The sequence below is a fragment of the Chlorocebus sabaeus genome, chromosome 8 (genome assembly GCF_047675955.1).
Source record: "Chlorocebus sabaeus isolate Y175 chromosome 8, mChlSab1.0.hap1, whole genome shotgun sequence".
Classification (NCBI taxonomy): Eukaryota; Metazoa; Chordata; class Mammalia; order Primates; family Cercopithecidae; genus Chlorocebus; species Chlorocebus sabaeus.
The window spans coordinates 89635690-89656199 of NC_132911.1; the positions used below are offsets into that span (position 1 = coordinate 89635690).

Below are 20510 nucleotides of genomic sequence, written 5' to 3' on the forward strand. Positions count from 1 at the left end.
TCTTGTAAGACAGAAAACAGAGAAATCCACAGTAACTCTAACACATTCCTTAAGGAATAAGCATGTATTTGTAGGAAGCAAACATAGCTTTCCATAGAGAAACCACTTTCACGGGATGATTAGGTGGACCTGCAATGAAGAAAGTACATTTCAAAAGATGGGTTCAGACTTACCCCAAGTTTTCACTGAAATGTTTAAAAAAAAAGACCCTTCTCTGTATCAAAAGAATTTAAAAAAAATACATTATGGATAAAATAAATCTCAGGAAAGGTCGAGGTCCTGTTCAGAGACATACATTTGCAAATTAATATAAATTTTAAAGTTTGACAACAAAAATACTGTTTGGAACTACCTAGAATAGGCTAAGTTCGTGTTCTGTTTTAGTGCATTACATTGAAATGAATCTCATTCTCACTATAATTTTTTTCTTCTTAACCTTAATCACCAGCTGCTGGTCAACTGAAATGGACATGAGAACTATATGAATGTCAGAGAAATATGTAAACCTCATTAATGTTTCCAAAAATTCATTTAGAGATAGAAACAGGTCCAAATAGATGCCTGTCTAAATGCACTGCAATTACGTTGCAATTATTTTTCCAAATACACAGATACGCTCTGTCTTTTCTCAGCTCATTACTGACTCAAACAATTTGCCCTTCTGGGATCAATTGTTTGCTAGTAAATAATTGTTTACAGTCACAAAATGATATTAGGAGGTTTTCTTATTAGTTTTCCTTCTGCACCCTAATACGATGGAAAACTAGCTGATTCCCAAGAATCTAACCTTAACCTCGCTTTGTTTAACAGCCCAGGAAATGATGAACCATCTGCTTCAGAAAATAATGGACGGCCAAGAGGAAATACTGTTTAATTGTAGATTAACCTCCTCATGAAGCAGTCTGAAGCAGCTTTAGAATTAGCAACTATAACCAGCAAAAGAAACAAATGGCTCATGAGCATTTTCCTCTACCATTTAAGGTCCAGAAAGAATGCAAAGGGATTTTTATTACATTTATTTACAAACATTCATTTCCACAGTGGAAACAAAAAATCATCAAGGTCAAAACTGATTCTCAAAACTGCAGTCACTGCCCTCCAATTTTGTTTGCCCAAATACCTTTAATGCAGCAAACCATCAAACCATCTCATGCACTTAAGAAACTGTTTATTTAAAAAAAAAAATTCAAAAACCTCTTTTCCATTATTTTCAGGTTGTTATAATATTAAAATTAATATTTTCCCTGGTTTCTTTAATATTAACAAATCCACCATTGGGGAGCACAAATTGTTTTATTATCATCAACATGGCACTTAAGCAAATGAAATCTTGTCAAGTACATGGTGACTTGGGTTTTGTTTCTGCATCTGTCACTTGGCGAATGAAGATATCTTCAGGGTGTTCCGTGTCATCCATTTCATACATATATGATGATGTTATTGCAAGCATAGTCCCATCATTACTGAAAGCCAAGTGATGCGATGCTCGTGGGGTACCGATGGAACTGGCACAGTTGCTTTTTGTTAAATGGATCCCAAATACTTCCAAAGCCATCAGAACTACCTGTGGCAAATGTATTGTGGACATTGTGAAAAGAAATGGCATTGACTGGGTAAATCTGCTCAATATTATTTTCTTTTAGTCTGTGACATTTGAAGGCATACTTCTTCTTCTGTACCTCAGGGCTTGGGTCCAAATACTCAACGGCTACTCGGCCTTCAATAGAGCTTAATACATAAGCCTGCTTGTTTGGAAACACTCGTATGCAACGAGCCTGGTATTTCAGGCTGGACTCCCTGCGCTGCTGCACGTAACCCATGTTCCGTAAGTCTCACACCAACACTGCGGCCTGCTGTTCCCACAATCAGCCGATCTCCAGACACTGAGAGGGTATATACCTTTTCAGGCTGAGAGAAGGTCCCGGCATTACAAGTTCTGGAATCCCACAATTAAACTGTCTAATCCCAATTTCCAGTGACCATCACATTCACTTCTGGACAGTATTCAACACATCTGATAGGGGCATCATGAGTCCCAACGAGATTTTCTTGATCAATGTTCAAATCATGCATTTTCAATTGATGATCTAGTCCTCCACTCCAGGCATGCATTGGATGGTAGAAGGCGCAGTCCAGGACGGCGCCGGTGTGCTGGTACTTGAGCTGCATGGAGTTGGCTGGCACACCGTAGACGCGCACGGACGTGTCCCAGGAGGAGACAAGCAGGAACTGGGAGGTGTTGGGGCTAAACTTCACCGAGGAGATGACATCCTCGGGTGGCTGGTTCAGCTTGAACACGTTAGAACCGGTCGTCTTGGGCTCCCCTCAGAAGCAACGTTTCTACTACTCGCCGCTCTGCCGCCTCCGCCGCCTCCTTTCTTCCCTCAGAGCACTCTGAAGTTTTTCTTTCATCAGAGATGAGAGGCTATTGAGGTGGCAGTGGTGGACGGGAGGGCAGCAGCACTGATGGACATGGATGAGAGCAGGTGTGCATTCTACAAGGTCAACACTAACTATAGAAAAAGCAATTGGAGATACGGTATGGAGAAAGGAGGATCCATTCTAGGAAGTTATTCCCAGGTAGGTGAGAGAATATGGTACTTTGGAGTAGAGAAATAGTAGTGGAGAAGGAAAAAGTGGGTAAGTCGAGAAACTTACAGGAGGGGAAATCACCAGGATTTGATGTAATCTCTACTGAAAACAAACACCGTGCTTCTCACAGAATTAAAAAAAGCCATTGGCCAGGCCTTGCTAGGGCATGTGCAGTCAGCTATTTTATCTAGCAATTGGAGGGAATTTGTGCTGATCAAATACTCATTTGTTGTTTCCATTTAGATCTAGAAAAAAGGATCTGAGCGACAAGCTTAGGTGCATTGCCTGTGTCTCAGGAACAGAACAAAGCACACTGGCTCAGGCATGAGGAAGCCACACCCCCATCCTGCCTTTCAGGTGCCAATGGAGAACAATCCCTTCAGCAGAACCATGGTGCTTTACCTCTCTCTCCAAACTCCCAGATCTCCTAAGCGGAGATGGTTGATTAAGGCTCTTATCTTTCGCGTTCTAAAATCAATTTAATGTTGTTCAGAGGCAGCAATGTTAAAATATATTTGTATTTTGAAACAAAGTTAACGTAGAGAAATGAAAAATAAAATGTTGAGAATTTTACATTTAATTGCAGATATAATTATGTGTTCTGTATGTTACTTAGTTTTCTATCTTAAATAGTTCGAAGGTAAACACGTTTTTTACTTTTTTTTTTTTTTGACACAGAGTCTTGCTCTGTCGCCAGGCTGGAGTGCAGTGGCGTGATCTCAGCTCACCGCAACCTCTGCCTCCCGGGTCAAGTAATTCTCCTGCCTCAGTCCCCCGAGTAGCTGGGACTACAGGCGCGCGCCAGCACGCCCTGCTAATTTTTTTGTGTTTTAGTAGAGATGGGATTTCACCATGTTGACCAGGATGGTCTCCATCTCCTGACCTCGTGATCCGCCTGTCTCGACCGACCTTCCAAAGCACTGGGATTACAGGCCTGAGCCAACGTGCCCGGCGTACTTTTTTAAAATTTTTTTAATCGGGAATATTCTCTACTAAAAAAATTAACAGCATTCACCATTTTCCTCAATCTTGGATGTCAGATCTCTCTCTCGGTGAAACAGATTTTCTAATCTTTCTATCTGCTGTAAAAATTCAAAAAAAAAAAAACAAAAAAAAAACCAGATTGGGCAACATAGTGAGACCTTGACTCTTAACACAAAAATGTTAAAAATTGGCCGGGCCTGGTGGTGCGTGCCTGTAGTCCCAGCTACTCAGGAGGCTGAGGCGAGAGGATTGCTTGAGCCCAGGATTTCGAGGCTGCAGTGAGCTACGATTGCACCACTATACCCGAGCCTGGGCAACAGAGCAAGACCCTATCTCAAAAAAAGTTCTTCAGAAAAAATATATATACAAGTGTTTGCATAGAGAGTACCAAGATATGACAAGTTACTCAATTTTAAAGCCTTTAAAAATCAATCACGCAGTAGAACTCTGTAGGTTTCCACTTAAGTGATATATAATACTGCCAAAAAAGAGAAATATTTATGGCAGTTTTTTAAAGTTTGCTTAAATCTGATTTTTCCCCCACATTGAAAGTCATCCATTTTGTTCTATTTAATTAGAACATGATGGGCAAAAGTGTTAACCTTTCCTCAGGTAATCGTTCATCAAAATCATCATGTCATTGTGCCATGTGACAAGTTTCATATTTAATTAGAAAAATCCTTGGGCTAAAATTAATTTTTTGAGATAAATGTCACTGTGATCGTAATGATTGTACACCAGATTTGTTTGCTCTTCAAATTCAATATGCACCATGCATTCTCTACATATACTGAGCTGTTTCATGTTATCCTATATGTTGTAGGAAGGGAAGGCCCAGCTGTGCTGTTGTATGTCAGGGAGCTTACAGAGCAGCTCTAAAGATGGCAGTCATTTGGGCACTAATGGAATAGGAAACAGGAAATAGAGCCTTCACTATCTCAGTGGACATACTTTAATGATACCTGTATTTTTTCTTTTTATGACAAGGCAAGAAACAAGATGGTCAATAATCACTACAACAGAATATAATTATAGAATAATTTTACTTGTAATGCATATTGTTAAAAATCGTATTCTAAAGGCCTTCTACAGATAATTAAGGTCATAGCAGCTGTTGACAAATAGCAAGGAAAAAGGAATGTTAGCTATTTTACTATGATGTAATGGATGCCTTAGAAACCTGGATGAAATAAGGATCTCTGAAACCAAGAAGGTACATTTCCGTACTCATTGTTAAAGGTGATGCGATTACTTTGGCAAGTTTCAAGGCTTTTTCTAAGGTAATAATGATATTGAGAGAAGTGACATTTTTGATCAGTTACTAAGTGCCATGTCTTCTTCTTAAGACTCTGCACGCTTTGTCTTATTCATTCTTCACAACAAGTTTATGAGATGAGTCATATTATTAACCTCTTTTTAGGTAAGAAAATGGGGTACAGAAACAGTAAGGTGCAGAGTTAGTGCCAGATCAACAAAAGATAAGGGAAGTAAATGGCATGTTTTCTATTAGTTGAACCAATTGCTTATAAATATTTTGTGAAATTGTGAAATATACACACGTGAAAAAATCATCATGCAAATTTCAGCATTTTGTAAAAAGACGTCCTCTTGTTGATTATTGTATAAATCTATTCATGCATGTTTCATCACTGTTGTGCATCTGTGTGTGTGTTTGTGTGTGTGTGTGCATGTGTGTGTGGCTCTTGCTGAATTGCTTGACTCTGAGGAACTGCTTGCTCTTATATAACTTCACTACATAGGATTACACTTCTGACTACAGGTTTTGCAGTTTATATCATCCCAGTATTCAGTGAGGAAAGTATTCAAAAGAAACACGTAGAAATACATCCTTTAATTTGCCCCTATTCATTCACAAAGAAAATTAAATTGTCTTCCAAAACATGAATGACAGAAAACAATTAAGAGGAAATAACACAGATTCAGGAAGGTTAGAGAATACTGAGTCACATGTTTAAACAACTAAGCATCATTCTTAAAAAGCGTTATTGTGACCAACCTAGAAACCTGTATAAATAATTCTTTGCTTGCTTTACCAAGAGGTGTAATTGAAGTTAGAAGCTCTATAAATAAGAGTGCTTTTTTGTTCTGTGCCTCGCACTGCCTATTGTGGATACAATTGTATAAAACCACATGTGCTGTTTCCCACTTATCCTGTTAACAGATAGCTCTGTTTATTCTCATTAAGAAAAAAAAAATTTATAGCTAAATTCAAATGAACAAGTTGAATAAGTTAAAAAACTAAACTTTAACCATTGCTATATCTTAACTGAATCCTAACCATTGATCTATCTCCTCAAGAAGATGGATTGCCCTCTTATCTAAAGGGACTGGTTATATAATCTGTCTTAACCTCTTGGGCGAAGTGAAGGCCCTGCTCTCTTAATCTCACACTCTGACTGTAAGGTATTTCTTCCGTTTCTTTTCTGCTCCTTTGCTAAGCAATGCCAATCTAATAAAACTCATCTAAGTCAATACACTAACACTTGGTAGCATTTCAAGAGATTTTTAAAAAGCTTTCATTGTATGATCTACCAATGAGTGCACACATATTCACACTTAATGTGCTCTGCGAACACACAGGTTTCTTAACATCCCCATGAGAAACAGTATAGTGGAGTGATTAAGAAAAGGGCTCTGGAGGAAAACTTTCTGAGTGTGAATCCTGCCACTGGCTTTGTAAACTTGGTCAAGCTTTTTAAACCGTTTGAGCCTCAGTTTTCTTATATTTAAACTTGCAAAACCAGTAAAGACAATACTAGATGATTTTAACCAACATGTTTCAAGCATTTAAAATATGCCAGACATTGTTCTAGTCACTTACATTAAATCATTAAGTCCTCACTACAACCCTAAGGAGCAGGTACTACTATTATCATCCCATTTTAAATAAAGAAGCAGAGGCACAAAGAAGTTATTTACTCAAGGTTACACAAGATAACTGCCCTGTCTTTAATTAAAATGTGGATATTTTGTTTATTGTAGATTTATTTGGATTACTTTTGATTTTTTAAATACAATATTAGAATGTTATTTATTTAATAGCTGAGTTTTTTGGTGCCCTGTTAAATTTTGCACCTGAAATTAATGCCTCCTTTGCTTCACCCGTGTCCCAGCTTTGAGTTGTTATCAGTAACAGTTATAGAGGGAATTAAATGAGGTAATGCGTATGGAATACTTTGCACTGCCAGGGCTCTATTAAATGGTAGCTGTCCTTATTATTCTTTCGTGTAAATAAATAAAAACAGGGCAATTTTTCTAAATAAACACATAATGAAAGTTTGAAGAATTTATAATTCTTGCCTCTCTCTTCATATAATAGAACTTTAAAAGTCTGCTTTTATATCTAAAATTACCAAAACTTTTATAATGTTTCTTCCTTTTCCAAAACACTTTTATATACAATATATATTATATATGTGCTATGTTATACACACATGAAGTTTCAGCTTTACAACAAAATTAGGAAGATAGGGAGAGTATTTATTATCTTCTTCTTAAAAGATGGAAAATAACAAACTCAGTAGGATTAAGTTGCTCACCCAGATAACGAGTCATGAAAAGCTTTACATTGTCTTTTCTACACGTTTAAGGGGAATTCCTAGTAATTGCATGAGGCAGACACTTTCCTGCCTCAAAATCTACATAATGTCACGTCAGGAGTCTGATGTGCACAATTTCTGCCTGCTTGATCTTCTGTTCTTCTGCAGACAAAGTGATGAAGTGGATAGGATAACCAGGGGAAATGCTCCTCATTGCTGAATGCCTCCAACCCTTTGTTTTCTCCCTGAATGAGCCATAAACACTTGCTGCTTCTCTTGGGAGCCAAGGTGGGGGAGGGGTGGGGGGCAGGGAGTTGCGGTTAGCAACAAAATTAAGAATTTAAAATTCTTCTTTGTTGCTTTTATGTTTTCAAGGTTGTCTAAAAGAAACATGTATTTTCAGACAGTAGTGAATCCTGAGTTAATTAAAAAATTAAAAGAAACATGCAAGTGTTTTATAACTTATGAAACGACATTTTTTAAAAAACCCTCTGAGTCTTTAGTTTGTGAGTATTCAAACTACATTATCCTTTATGACTACACCTAGAATACTTAGAAAAATTATTATGATGACTTCATTTCCTGAAATAATTTAATTTTAAGGATTTTTGTTTTCAGTCTGTGCTTTATGATTAAGATTATCTTGTCCTTTCTCATTTCAGATTTTGATTATAGTTTCCTCATTACAGAATGACACTTAATCACAGTGTGAATGGTAATGCTCCTAATTTTCCAGAAATAATACATAAGCTTATGACTTCTGAAATGATCTGCTCACACTTGTGCTCCTACAGAGGAAGGACAGCTTTGGTGCAAATATCTTTTGCAAGGAAAATGGAAACAGCAAAGATACAATGTATAGCATCAATAAATGAGTCATGATAAAATATTTTTAATCTTTCATCTGAAAAATAATTTTAATTCTACAGATACTCACCTTTTTTATTGTTCTAATGCTACAGGATAAACCCAGCCACTTAAGTATTTTAAATTGTGTTTTTTTAATCTCATTTTTTAGTAGTGTTTCACATGTTAAAGTCAAATGAAAATACCATGCTCATGAAATATAGAATTACAGTTAACAGCTATGTAAAAATCAATGACTTTTATTATGTTGATATAGCAAAAATTCATTAAATTGGTTAGCTTTCATAGTTTAATGCTATCTAGTATTTGTTGAACACCTCTTTGGTTAGAAGTATCATCCAAAGGCTAACAAGGTTAACACTGGAACCAGACTGCCTGGATTTGGGTCTGGCAAGCTCTGTGACATTGGGTGAGCTATTTAATCTCTAAGTCTCAGTTTCAGCCTTTGTAAAATTGAATTAGTAATAATACATATCACATAGGATCTCTGAGTATCACAGAAGTTCATGAATTAAAAAGCAAACAAAACAATGCAGCAACCTCAATTTCTGCCTCCTCAGAAGAAAGAATTCGACCGAGGGGCGTATAGCAGAAGGAGAGACCGAGGCAAGTTTTAGAGCAGGAGTGAAAGTTTATTACGAAGTTTTAGAATATGAACAAAAGGAAGGAAAGTACACTTGGAAGAGGGCCAAGTGAGTACTTGAAAGACAAGTGCACTGTTTGAACTTTTGAATTGGGGTTTTATAAGTTGGCATGCTTCCGGGGTCTTGTGTTCCCTCTCCCCTGATTCTTCCCTTAGGGTGGGCTGTCTGCATGCACAGTGGCCTGCTAGCACTTGGGAGGGCAGCATGCACAGTGTGTTTACTGGAATTACATGCATGCTGACTTGAGACTTTCTTCCCTTACCAGTCAAATGTCCCTAAGAGATCAAATACCAGCTAAAATCTGCCATTTTGCCGTTTAATGCGCATACTTGAGCCCACTCGCCCAACTCCTCATATCTTATCAGGAAGCTGCTCGTTACCAGTTTCATGTGTTTCTGTTTATTGGAGACTACCTTTCCCTGGCGTTGGCTGTGACTAATCATTATTTTGGATAAACAGTTAACAACTGTCTGACCATCACCTAATGGTTGTCTCACATTCCTGGTGTGTGTGTGGTGGGTGGGGAGGAGAAGGATCCTCATGCCTGACTAGCTACCTGCTATAACAGTCAGAACTGGATAAAATGTTCTGTGAAGCCATAAGATAAATAGTGGTGTCCAATTTTGTACACAAGGAGAGCTCACACTCTCTGAAGTTTGTCTGCAGTAGGGAATAATAAACAAAGGTATGGCTTAGCTTATGATATGACCATCTATCATATCCTATAGACAGAGGCAATCAATATATGCTCATTTGCTCATTCATTTACATGTGCTTAATTCTGTATACTCTTATCTCTATGAAAAACAAAATAAATAACATGTACATGCATACACACACAGGAAAATATTGAAGGTAATTCTCATGTACTTTGGAAATATTAGCTTGGACAAGGCAGATAAAGCTCGAGGTAGTCCTCATGTGAAGGGTAGGTCTTGAATTGCAGAAGAAATAAAAAGTTTCTGTAAGTAGGAAAATAACTTTCATAAGGCAAGCTAAGAGGATCATCTTACTACATTTCTAGTTTAGTATGGGTCTTCATCAAACTTTACGAGGATAGGGACCAGCCCATTCTTTTTTTTTTTTTTTTTTTTTTTTTGAGACGGAGTCTGGCTCTGTCGCCCAGGCTGGAGTGCAGTGGCCGGATCTCAGCTCACTGCAAGCTCCGCCTCCCGGGTTTACGCCATTCTCCTGCCTCAGCCTCCGGAGTAGCTGGGACTACAGGCGCCCGCCACCTCGCCCGGCTAGTTTTTTGTATTTTTAGTAGAGACGGGGTTTCACCGTGTTCGCCAGGATGGTCTCGATCTCCTGACCTCGTGATCCACCCGTCTCGGCCTCCCAAAGTGCTGGGATTACAGGCTTGAGCCACCGCGCCCGGCCGCCCATTCTTTTTAAACAAGATATCTTCTGCATTTAACATGGTGATTAGCATGGCACGTATTAAACAAATGTTTATTAAATTAATAAGGGAGAATGAGAAGTGTGTACAAACCAGTGGCAGCACAGGCAGAAAAGTGACCTTTTTAAGTTAAACCATGGGCAGGATAGAATAGAACTAGGGAAAGGCGGGTGTATAGTTGGGGCTCTCCAGAGAAACAGAATCAATAGCATACATGCATATATAAAAAGATAAAATGAGAATATTGCAACAAATATGATTAAAAAAAAGTTTGATGAAATGAACAATTTCCTAGCAAGGACTTATCAAAACCAACATGAAGCATTGTATAATTGTAAATTAGTTCATTGTTTTTAAAATTCCCACAAATCAGGGACAAAATTAGCTTTGTGGGCTCTTGTACATCTTTTATGATCCTGTGTAAGAAAGAAAAAAATATATATGTGTACAAATACAATATTACACATGAAAATGAGTATTTCTTTGAATGAGAAAATAAGTCAGAATATTGAATGAATATGTTAGTAGTGTCAAATATCCAAGTATCACGACACCAAATATGTTACTGGTGGAAGGTGTCTGAATTACAGGTGGTGAATTCATATGGGTCTGCAGCAACCTCAATCTTTGCCTCTTCAAAAGAAAGAATTCGACTGAGGGCCATAAAACAGAAAAGGAGATGAAGGCAAGTTTCAGATCAGGAGTGGAAGTTTATTTAAAAGGCTTTAGAACAGGAAAGAGAGGAAAGGAAAGTATAGTTGGAAGAGACCCAAGTGGGCACTGAGGTCAAATGCAGTATTTAACCATGATCCTAGGAATTTATAGGTTGGCTCCTTTCCACATGATTCTTCCCTTAGCATGGGCTGCCCACATGTGCAGTGCCCTCCTTAGCCTTGGGAGGCAAGCAGGTACAGTGTCTTTAACAAATCCCATTTATACCTAGTGTTCCATTACTGGAACGCTAAGCATGTGGGAATTATTTATATTCTACTGCTCAAGGTCATTGCCAAGGTCTGATTGCAAAAATTCAAAAAATTGTAACCTCAGGCATAAAAGGGTTAGGAAGTTGTATGTATGCCCGTCTGAGGCTATTCTCCTTTTCCGGTGTGTGCCTTTGGAAGATCACACTCCGCCATTTTGTCTCTTAATGTGCATGCCGGGGAAGTTGCTTCTCCCTGGTGCCTACATTCAATTAACACTTTTGCAACAGGTGTGGAGCATCAGGAAACGGCCTCTCCCTGGCACCAGATGCCAATTTACCACTTTTAGAGAGGCAGTGTGGTAATTGCCAAAACGGCACCTGATACTCCTAGTGGATGGGAGAGTCCTCTCCTACCCTGTTCATGCCTAACTGCTTGTAACAAATATACATATTTGTTTTGTGTGTGTGTGTATATATATATTTGTTATGTGTATATATATTTGTTATGTGCATATATATTTATGTGTGTTTGTGTATATATGTACTTGTTACAGGTAGTTAGGGATGAACAGGGCGGGATATAGGTAATGAGTGATATAAGTAGTAAGTCTTTGGGGGAGTCATTTCTGGTTTGGCACAAATTCAAGCATGGCTTTGACAAGATGTCAGCATACGTGTGAAATGAAAACATTAAAAGAAGTTTCCCAGGATGATGGGGATGGCTCTAGAGTGTTTGGGAAGAACAATGCTTTCATTTCTTGAGTGTTGCCTTGTGTTAGGTACTGACATATATATAATCACTGATTTTCCCAGTGGCCTCTGAACAGACTTTATCCTTGTGAATTATCCATTTCACAGCTGATGAAACTGGCAATGACAGTGGGTATATAGTTTGCCCATAAGCATGAAGCTAGCAAGTTGGAGGTTGTTGATTAAAGCTGGGTTGCATCTGCTTTCAGAATTCATGTTTTTCTCTTTCTGGCCCATCACTTAACCTGCCGTATGAGTTTTGGCAAGCTACTTACCACCATTGTTGGTTTGTTCTTCAGTTAAAAAACAAAACAAAAAAACATTGTGGATATATTTTCAGGCTGGGCGCGGTGGCCCACGCCTGTAATCCCAGCACTTTGGGAGTCCAAGGTGGGTGGATCACCTGAGGTCAGGAATTCAAGACCAGCATGGCCAACATAGTGAAACCCTGTCTCTACTAAAAATACAAATATTAGCTGGGCGTGGTGGTGCACGCTTTTAATCCCAGGTACTCCGGAGACTGAGACAGGAGAATCGCTTGAACCCAGGAGGTGGAGGTTGCAGTGAGCTGAGATTCATAAGTCATTATTGAAATGTTACATAAATTAAGATTTTCAAATTTGAGAGATATCTCTATCAAGTTTCTTTCATATGTAAACTATAAAATGTCAGGGTATTATCAAGTGTATTCCTGACAGGAGAGGAGACTTATTTTGACTATTCACTGAGAAGAACCAAATCCTCTGCTTACAATCTACTCATCTATATAATGGAAGAATTTTCCACATATTAATTTTGAGTTCTGTATTTTGTCACCATTTGACGCTGAGTGCAATAGGATAAGACTACAATGCAAGACGACCTCTGGTCCTATACCTTTGTGTGAGGACACTAGGTAAAATAGCATGACAATAAATTCACTTCTGTCAAAAAGAATATTCTAGGTCATGAACGCTTCATCAGTAAATTTTTCCAAACAAGGAAGAAGTAGTGTCAATCTCTCACAAAGCCTTCAACAAATAGAGAAAGAGAGAATAATTACTACTTTTAAGAAACTATTAAAATTTCAATACAGGCCAGGCACGGTGGCTCACGCCTGTAATCCCAATGCTTTGGGAGGCAGAGGCAGGTGGATCACGAGGTCAAAACATCGAGACCATCCTGGCTAACACTGTGAAACCCTGTCTCTACTAAAAATACAAAAAATTAGCTGGGCGTGGTGTTGGGCGCCTGTAGTTCCAGCTACTCAGGAAGCTGAGGCAGGAGAATGGCGTGAACACGGGAGGTGGAGCTTGCAGTGAGCGGAGATTGCACCACTGCACTCCAGCCTGGGCGACAGAGCGAGACTCTGTCTCAAAAAAAAAAAAAAAAAAAAAAAAAAAAAAATTCAATACTGACAGCTAACAAAGACATTACAAGAAAGAAAAATGACAAGAAATCGCTCATAATCATAAATGTAACAATATAAAACCAAGTATTAGCAAACCAAATCTAGTTATATATAAAAGGAATAATACTTCATGACCAAGTTGGGTTTATTCCAGCATTTCTAGGTCTCAAATTTATCTTTGAACTCAATCAATGTAACTTAATACATTAACAGAATAGAGGAAAATAATCACATGATAATCTTGATAGGTGTGTAACTGCTTTTGTTAAAATATAACACTTACTCATAATAAAGAATGATTAGCTGAGAAACCTATCAGAAGACTTCCTTAACTTGGTGAAGATATCTGTAAAAATCTTTCAGCAAACTAAATGGTGAGAAGAGGAATCAGATGAGAATGCCCAGTAGTCAACATTGTAAGGTCCTAGGCTGTGTAATAAGGCAAGAGGAAGAAATAAAGGATATGAAATTTAAAGAGAATAAACTTTTTATATCAAGATGACACATTTGTGTACACAGAAAACACAAGCACATCTACCTACAGATCAAAGAATTAATAAAGGAATACAGCAAGTTTGCTGGATATAAGCTCTTTCTATAAAAGCAACTATATTTTTACATAACAATGATCAATTAGACATTAAAAATTTAAAAATTACAAATGCAAAAATAAAATCCCATAAATACGTATGAATTAAAGATGTGTGAAGCTTCTACAAAGAAACCTGTAACACATGATTAAGAAGTTAAAGAAGTCAGAATAAACAAAGAAATATACCACATTCATGGATTAGAAGACTCAATATTATGAAGGTTTGATTCCTCTCAAATTAATCTATAAACTCAATGCAATCTCATTAGCAAATCTCAGCACATCCTTTTTAGTAGTAATTGACAAGTGGACTCTAAAATGTATAGAAATACACTTGGTCTCAAAAAAAAAAAAAAGTAAAAGGTAAAACATAAAAACTTCTAGGAAATAATGTAAGAAAATATCTCCCTGACCTTGGAGTAGTCAAAAATTCTCTAAATGAGGCCTCAAAAAACACTACACAAAAAATGAAATCCGGGCCGCTTTCATTGCCATGTGACTCACATGGCTACACAGGGCTTCATGCTTGGTTTAATGTTCTATGTCCTCATCTTGAAATTTTTACTAATTTTTGAATATAGGATCCTACATTTTGATTTTGTCCTAAGCCCTGTAAATTATGTAGCTGGTCCTGTACAGAATAGATAAATTGTCCTACATTAAAATTAGGAACGTACATTCATCAAACAACCTTATTAAGAGAATAAAAAGACACAGAAAGTGGGAGAATAAATTTATAATACATCTAACCTCAAGACTAGTATCCAGAATAAAGAATTTTTACAAATCATTAAGAAAAAGTACAATCCAATTAAAAATGGGGAAAAGGATGAAACAATTCTATCATAAAAGAAGATAGCTACATGTCTAATAAAGAAATAGCAAAGTGCACAATTTCATTAGTCATCAAAAAAATGCAGAATAAAACAACTGTAGGAAATATCCATAGAAATGTCTCCCAGAATGATTAAAAAGTTTAAATTATGATATCAAGTGTTGACAATAATGTAGAACAGTAGGAACTGTCATACTTCTGATACTATAACAGACACGTCTCATCATTTTGAGAGGTGATTTAGACCCTGGCAGAGTTGTGGTTAAATTTGTGATAATTACACAAAATGACAAGCAAATGAATAAACTACACAATTCCAGTGAAAATTAAAACTTGTGGAGGAAAGAAAAATTATTCTAGATGGTAGATGGCTCAATTGTAAGTAGCATTTGCATGTTTATAACAAAATATTCATAATAATTTAAATACTAATACTGATCTAGTTAAATTAAGACAAACATTTTATCACAACAGAGGTGGAACAGGGTGAAGACATAAAATAAAAGTATATCCTTATATTCCTAGTGGGACGCCAATAGAAAATCCCAAAACTAAAAAAATAGTAAGTAGCAATATAAGCAAATTATTTAGTCATATGGAGATAAAGAGTAAAAGAACTAAAAAACTGAGTTGAAAGTTATTTCCTCAAGTAGAAGAATGGGAACTATCTATTTTGGTAAACACATTAAAAAAATCAACCTTTTAAATTAAATGCCCGAAGATCTTAGGTATAAAAGAAAGAAAATAAAAAAAGAACTAAATAAAAAAATTTTTAACAGAGTTTCGCTCTTGCTGCCCAGGCTGGAGTGCAATGACGTGATCTCGGCTCACCGCAGTCTCCACCTCCTGGTTTCAAGTGATTCTCCTGCCAACCTCCAGAGTAGCTGGGATTACAAGCATGTGCCACCACGCCAGGCTAATTTTGTATTTTTGGTAGAGAAGGGGTTTCTCCATGTTGGTCAGGCTGGTCAATAAATGAATTTTTAAAAGAAAGAAAATAGTTAAGAAAAAAGAGAGTAAATGAAAGAAGGAAGCTGGGAACTAATTTTCAAGTCTCCAATAGAGGGATTTCCAATAATAATGGATATCTGGACCTTTCCAGTAAAGTCAGAGTCTCACCATGACCCTCCTCCTGCTCTTGTAGTCATTGCCTGACTAGCTGGGTAAAGATAGGTAAGTTAACTCCCGTGTCTCAGTTTTCTCATTAGTTAAATGGGCCAATAGTAGAATCTACCTCATCTACTAAAGCGAAGTTATCACAAAGCTAACACAGTGGCTTTGAAGTTTTGTAAATTTGCAAAGGTAAAATATTTAAAGCACCGTTGACAACCAAAGTCACAACAAAACATAAACCTCACAATGCTTGGCTGGGCCCAGTGGCTCATTCATACCTGTGATACCAACACTTTGGGAGGCTGAGACAGGAAGACAGTTTGAGCCCAGGAGTTTGAGACCAGCCTGGGCAACAAGTAAGACCTCATCTGTACTTAAAATTTTTAAAAATTAGCTGAGTATGGTGGTGCTTGCCTGTAGTCCGGACTACTCGAAGGCTGAGATGGGAGGATCGCTTGAGCCCAGGAGTTTGAGGCTGCGGTGAGCCGAGCTTGTTCCACTGCACTCCAGCCTGGGTGACAGAGTGAGACCCTGTCTCAAAAACAAAACCCAAACAAACACACAAAAAAACAAAAACTTGCAATGCTCCGGTTATTTATCCATAATACCTTCCTCATAAAAAATCAGGCAAGAGATATTAGTTTGGGGAAATAGCTTCTCTGAAGTCCAGAAAATCTTGATGAAATAACTCTGCCACCCATGAAATTTCATCTCCTCACTGAGAGTACTCTCGCCACTCAGATACATTTTCTGTCATGGAACCAGTGCTGTGTACACAGTGAGGGTCTGGATATCATTTGCTGTCTTTCCTGCTGACCACTTCTGTCTTTAGCTGCACTTTCTTTAAATGCAGTGAAAGTCTGCATCTGGTCAAAGACTCATTGTGTCTTTAGGCCTGTGAGGCACTTTTCTTCTCCTATATTATGTGCTGATTTAATCAGGTCATTTCTCAGAACTTTCCTGACCCCCGCTGGCACAGCCCACAAAGGTCTGCAGAATTTTCTACTTCTATAAATCCTCAAGCATTCAGCCAGCACCTGTGAGGGCAATCCCTCACAAAATACAGCTTTTCTAAACTCAGACCTCATTTTAATATAGAGGATATGTGTGCTTGAAACCCTGGAGGTTATTTTCATTGCAGTTAGAAAGTTTGTTATCAAATCCTATTTATAAAGTTTTTGAACAGTGGCCTCATGTTGGACATAACAATGATGAAGAAATGCAAAGCAGCCTCCATAGGTGGTGGCAGAAGCATGAGGACCCAGCAAAGGCATGGAGAGTTAAGTGGACTAATTATGCAATCGGTGCAACAGAGACAAAGGATCTGCAGCATGGCTCCACCCCTGCATCCAAGACAAGGATCTCCTGCTGAAGGAACCTCTGGACTGGCCTCTGGGGCTCTTTTGGCACCAGACCATTGTTCTCTGCTTCCCCACTTATTGTTTCTGTAACACACAGATTGGTTTAAAGCTTTTAAATATCTATTAAATTATCTCTATAACCCAGTTGAAACAAATTCTATGGTTAATTTCTTACATATTATTTAATTTTTTTTTTTTTTTTTGGCCTTACTTATCTCTCAGAGATTACTCATTCATGCTAATGCTTTTGGTCAACAAATGTGTGCTCCATTTTTCACACTATTCTTCATCCTTTAGATTACAATTTTGACCTATTTTTAGTCTTTGAGGTTATAGGCCCTTGAGTTCTAAATGCTAGCAAGGCATTAATATGGACTCCATTGATCCACTGCTAAGAGGAGTGAAAGAAATCTCTTGTATTAGATAATCTCAGAAAGTCTGAAGAGGGCAACTGTTACTAGTAATTATCACCTTTTCAATACAGCATAGAAAATGAGATGGTGGATGAGAGAAATATTGGGAGAAAGTGGTTGCATTAGTGTTCTATTGCAGCATAAAAAGTTACCACAAACTCAGTGGCTTCAAATGACACAAATATATCATCTAACAGTTTCTGTAGGTTGGAAGTTCAGGAAGGGCAGGGCTGGCCTCTCTGGTCTGGGGCTGATCAGGCTTCAATGAAAGTGTCAACAGGGGTGTGGTTTTCAAATGGAGCACTTTCAAGCACACTGTTGGAAAAGTTCATTTTTTTCTCAGTATCAGACGTGCACTCACTATTTTCCTGCTGGCTTTTACCCAGGGGTCATTCCAGGCTTCTAGAAGATGCCATAGGTCCTTGCCTCTGGCCCCCACAGGCCTCCACATGCATGGAGGTTGACATTTTTCCAGGCTGGTCTGAGCATATCTCTCTGATCTCTTCTACTCTGGCCATCCAGAAAAACTCTCTGCTTTTAAAGGTCTCATTGCCGGTCAGGCTCTCCCAATACAGTCTCCTTTTCTTAAGATCACTTGATTTGGCATCTTAATTACATCCAAGAAATCCCTTCACTTCAGCATGTGAATTGGTGTTTAATTGAATAATTGGGAGAAGGTGTGAGTACACCAGAGGCCCTAAATCTTGGGAATGTTTTAGGATTCTGCCCACCAAAATGGTCTGGGGAGAAATGAAGAAAACTTTTTTATGCTGAATATCCAGTGCACGGCGAATGAGCTGCTTGTGTCTAGTAACTGTAAGTGATGAAGTCATGGCCTAGGTGCAGGTGGCCTCTCTGCAGAGATTCCTGGGTTAAAAGAGCCCCCCTTCATCAACCTCCCCTACTTCCTTTCCACTGATGGCAAGTTTTACAAAGAAACCCACCCTACACTGAACACAGGGGTTCTTTAAGACTTCCGGACTTGATATGCAATCTACAGATCTGTTAGTTGACTCGCTTTTTAAAAATTAACTTTATTATTGAAGTATGACATTCATATAAAAAGTGACCTAATCATAAGTGTTCAGCTCAACAAATGATCACAGAGTGAACATGCCCACATAACCACACCCATCTCAAGCAACAGAAGCATCCCAAAGGCTCCCTTAATGTCCCCTCCCAGGCTTTATATCCTCCTACTTCTCTTAAATTAAACATTACCCTGATTTTTGATACCATAGGATTAGGTTTTTCTCTTTTGTGAACTTTTTTATAGCTGGAAACTTATAAATAACCTTTTCGTCAGACATCTTTCATTCAATATTGTGTTTGTGAGTTTCCATTGGAAGAACATGCCACAATTTATTTGGCCATTCTATTGTTGATGAACCTTTGCACTGTTTCCAGTTTTTGACTTTTACAAATAATTCTGTGAACATCTTTGAACCTGTATTTTGGTAGGCCATGCACACCTGCCTGTTGTGCATATTCCTAGGAGTGGAAATGGCAGGTTATAGAGAAGGCATGAGTTCTACTAAAACATTTACTGCCAAAGAGTACCTCCACCCTTAACTGTGGTTAATGTTCCAGTTTGGAGACTGTTTTACCCTCTATGCAGAGTAAATTTCCAATCTGCTACCGGAGTGGGAAGGCTCAGCCATCCAGCTAGTGGAGTGAGTGAGGAAAGGGGCCTGGGGATTCAGCAGCCTCTTATAGTTTCAACTCATTCTCCCTATTTTAGCCAGCCCATCTCTACTCACAACCCCCTTCAAGAGTTATGTGGTGCTGTCAGCTTCAGAACATTTGGTCTTTCATGGCACAAATTGGATTGCTTTTCAGCTTTCCTTACCACTAGTTTTGGATTCACTTTCCCCAGGCCTACTGTCTTTTTCTTCTCTTTTTTCCTTTCCCTCCCCTCCCCTCTCCTTCTCCTTCTCCTTCCCCTCTCCCTCCCCTTCCCCTCTCCCTCCCCACCTCCCCTCCCTTTTCCCTCCCCTCCCCTTCCCTCCCTTCCCCTTCCCCTTCTTTTTCCCCTTCTCCTTCCCTTGCCTTTCTCCTTCCCCTTCTCCTTCCCCTTCCCTTCCGCTTCCCCTTCCCCTTCCATTCCCCTTCCCCTTCCATTCCCTTCTTTTCCTTTTTTGGAGATAAAGTCTCACTCTGTTGCCCAGGCTGGAGTGTAGTGGTGTGATCTCGGCTCACTGCAAGCTCAACCTCCTGGGCTCAAGAAATCCTCCCACTTCTGTCTCTCGGGTAGAGTTGAAATTTTGCCATGTTGCCCAGACTAGTCTCAAACTTCTGAGTACAAGCAATCTGCTTGATTCAGTCTCCCAAAGTGCTGGGATTCCAGGTGTGAGCCATTACATCTAGGGCTGCTTTTTTCATCTCCTGTTTTCAAGATTTTTGATGCTGCCATGCCCTCTCCCAGTTTTTTGCCCCAATGGTTTATACCTTTAAGGCAAAGTTTATTGTCTTTTGTTTTAATGAGGAGCTGGAAGAGAACAAAAGAAGAAAGCACATGTGTTTAATGCTATCTATCTGGTGAGGTAAAGTTCCTTTAAATGTTCAACATTCCTCCCAGGGTAAAGGGGTAAAGGAAGTTTTTTTTTCATTATTTGAAATGTCTCATGGCTTCACAAAATAAGATTCTAGCCTGCTTCCTGTGGTTAGGATTTTGTTTCTTTTGTTCTTGTTTTAGGGACATTTATGCATTTTATCTTGCTTACAATGTGTCACAAGGAAACATACTATCTGCAGCACCAAGTCTAACATCATATAACTGTATGTTGATAGAACCAAAGGTATTTATGAGCTGTGACTTCCACAGTGATGGGTTAGTTATTAAGATGTTTTTGAATTATTTAGATGTTTGTTTCTGTTTTATGCTAGTAGTTTGAGAAAATATGTAGCTTAGATCTCAATATAAACTGTTTGGGCATATTTAGGGGGAACAGATAGCACTGGTAGAATTAACAATGTTGTCCAATTGATGGATTCACACACAAAGTTAAGAGTGTCTAGTGATGTTGAACTCTGAAAATTGTATCAAGTTATTCTATGCCTAGAGGCTGAATCACCTTGAGGCACTTTT

At 38.4% G+C, this 20510-nt stretch overlaps 1 pseudogene; it reads right to left on the bottom strand.

The window, feature by feature from the left end:
* Positions 1 to 415: 415 nt before the first annotated feature.
* Positions 416 to 20510, bottom strand: part of LOC103237703 (mitotic checkpoint protein BUB3 pseudogene) — a 56261-nt pseudogene continuing 36166 nt past the window's right edge.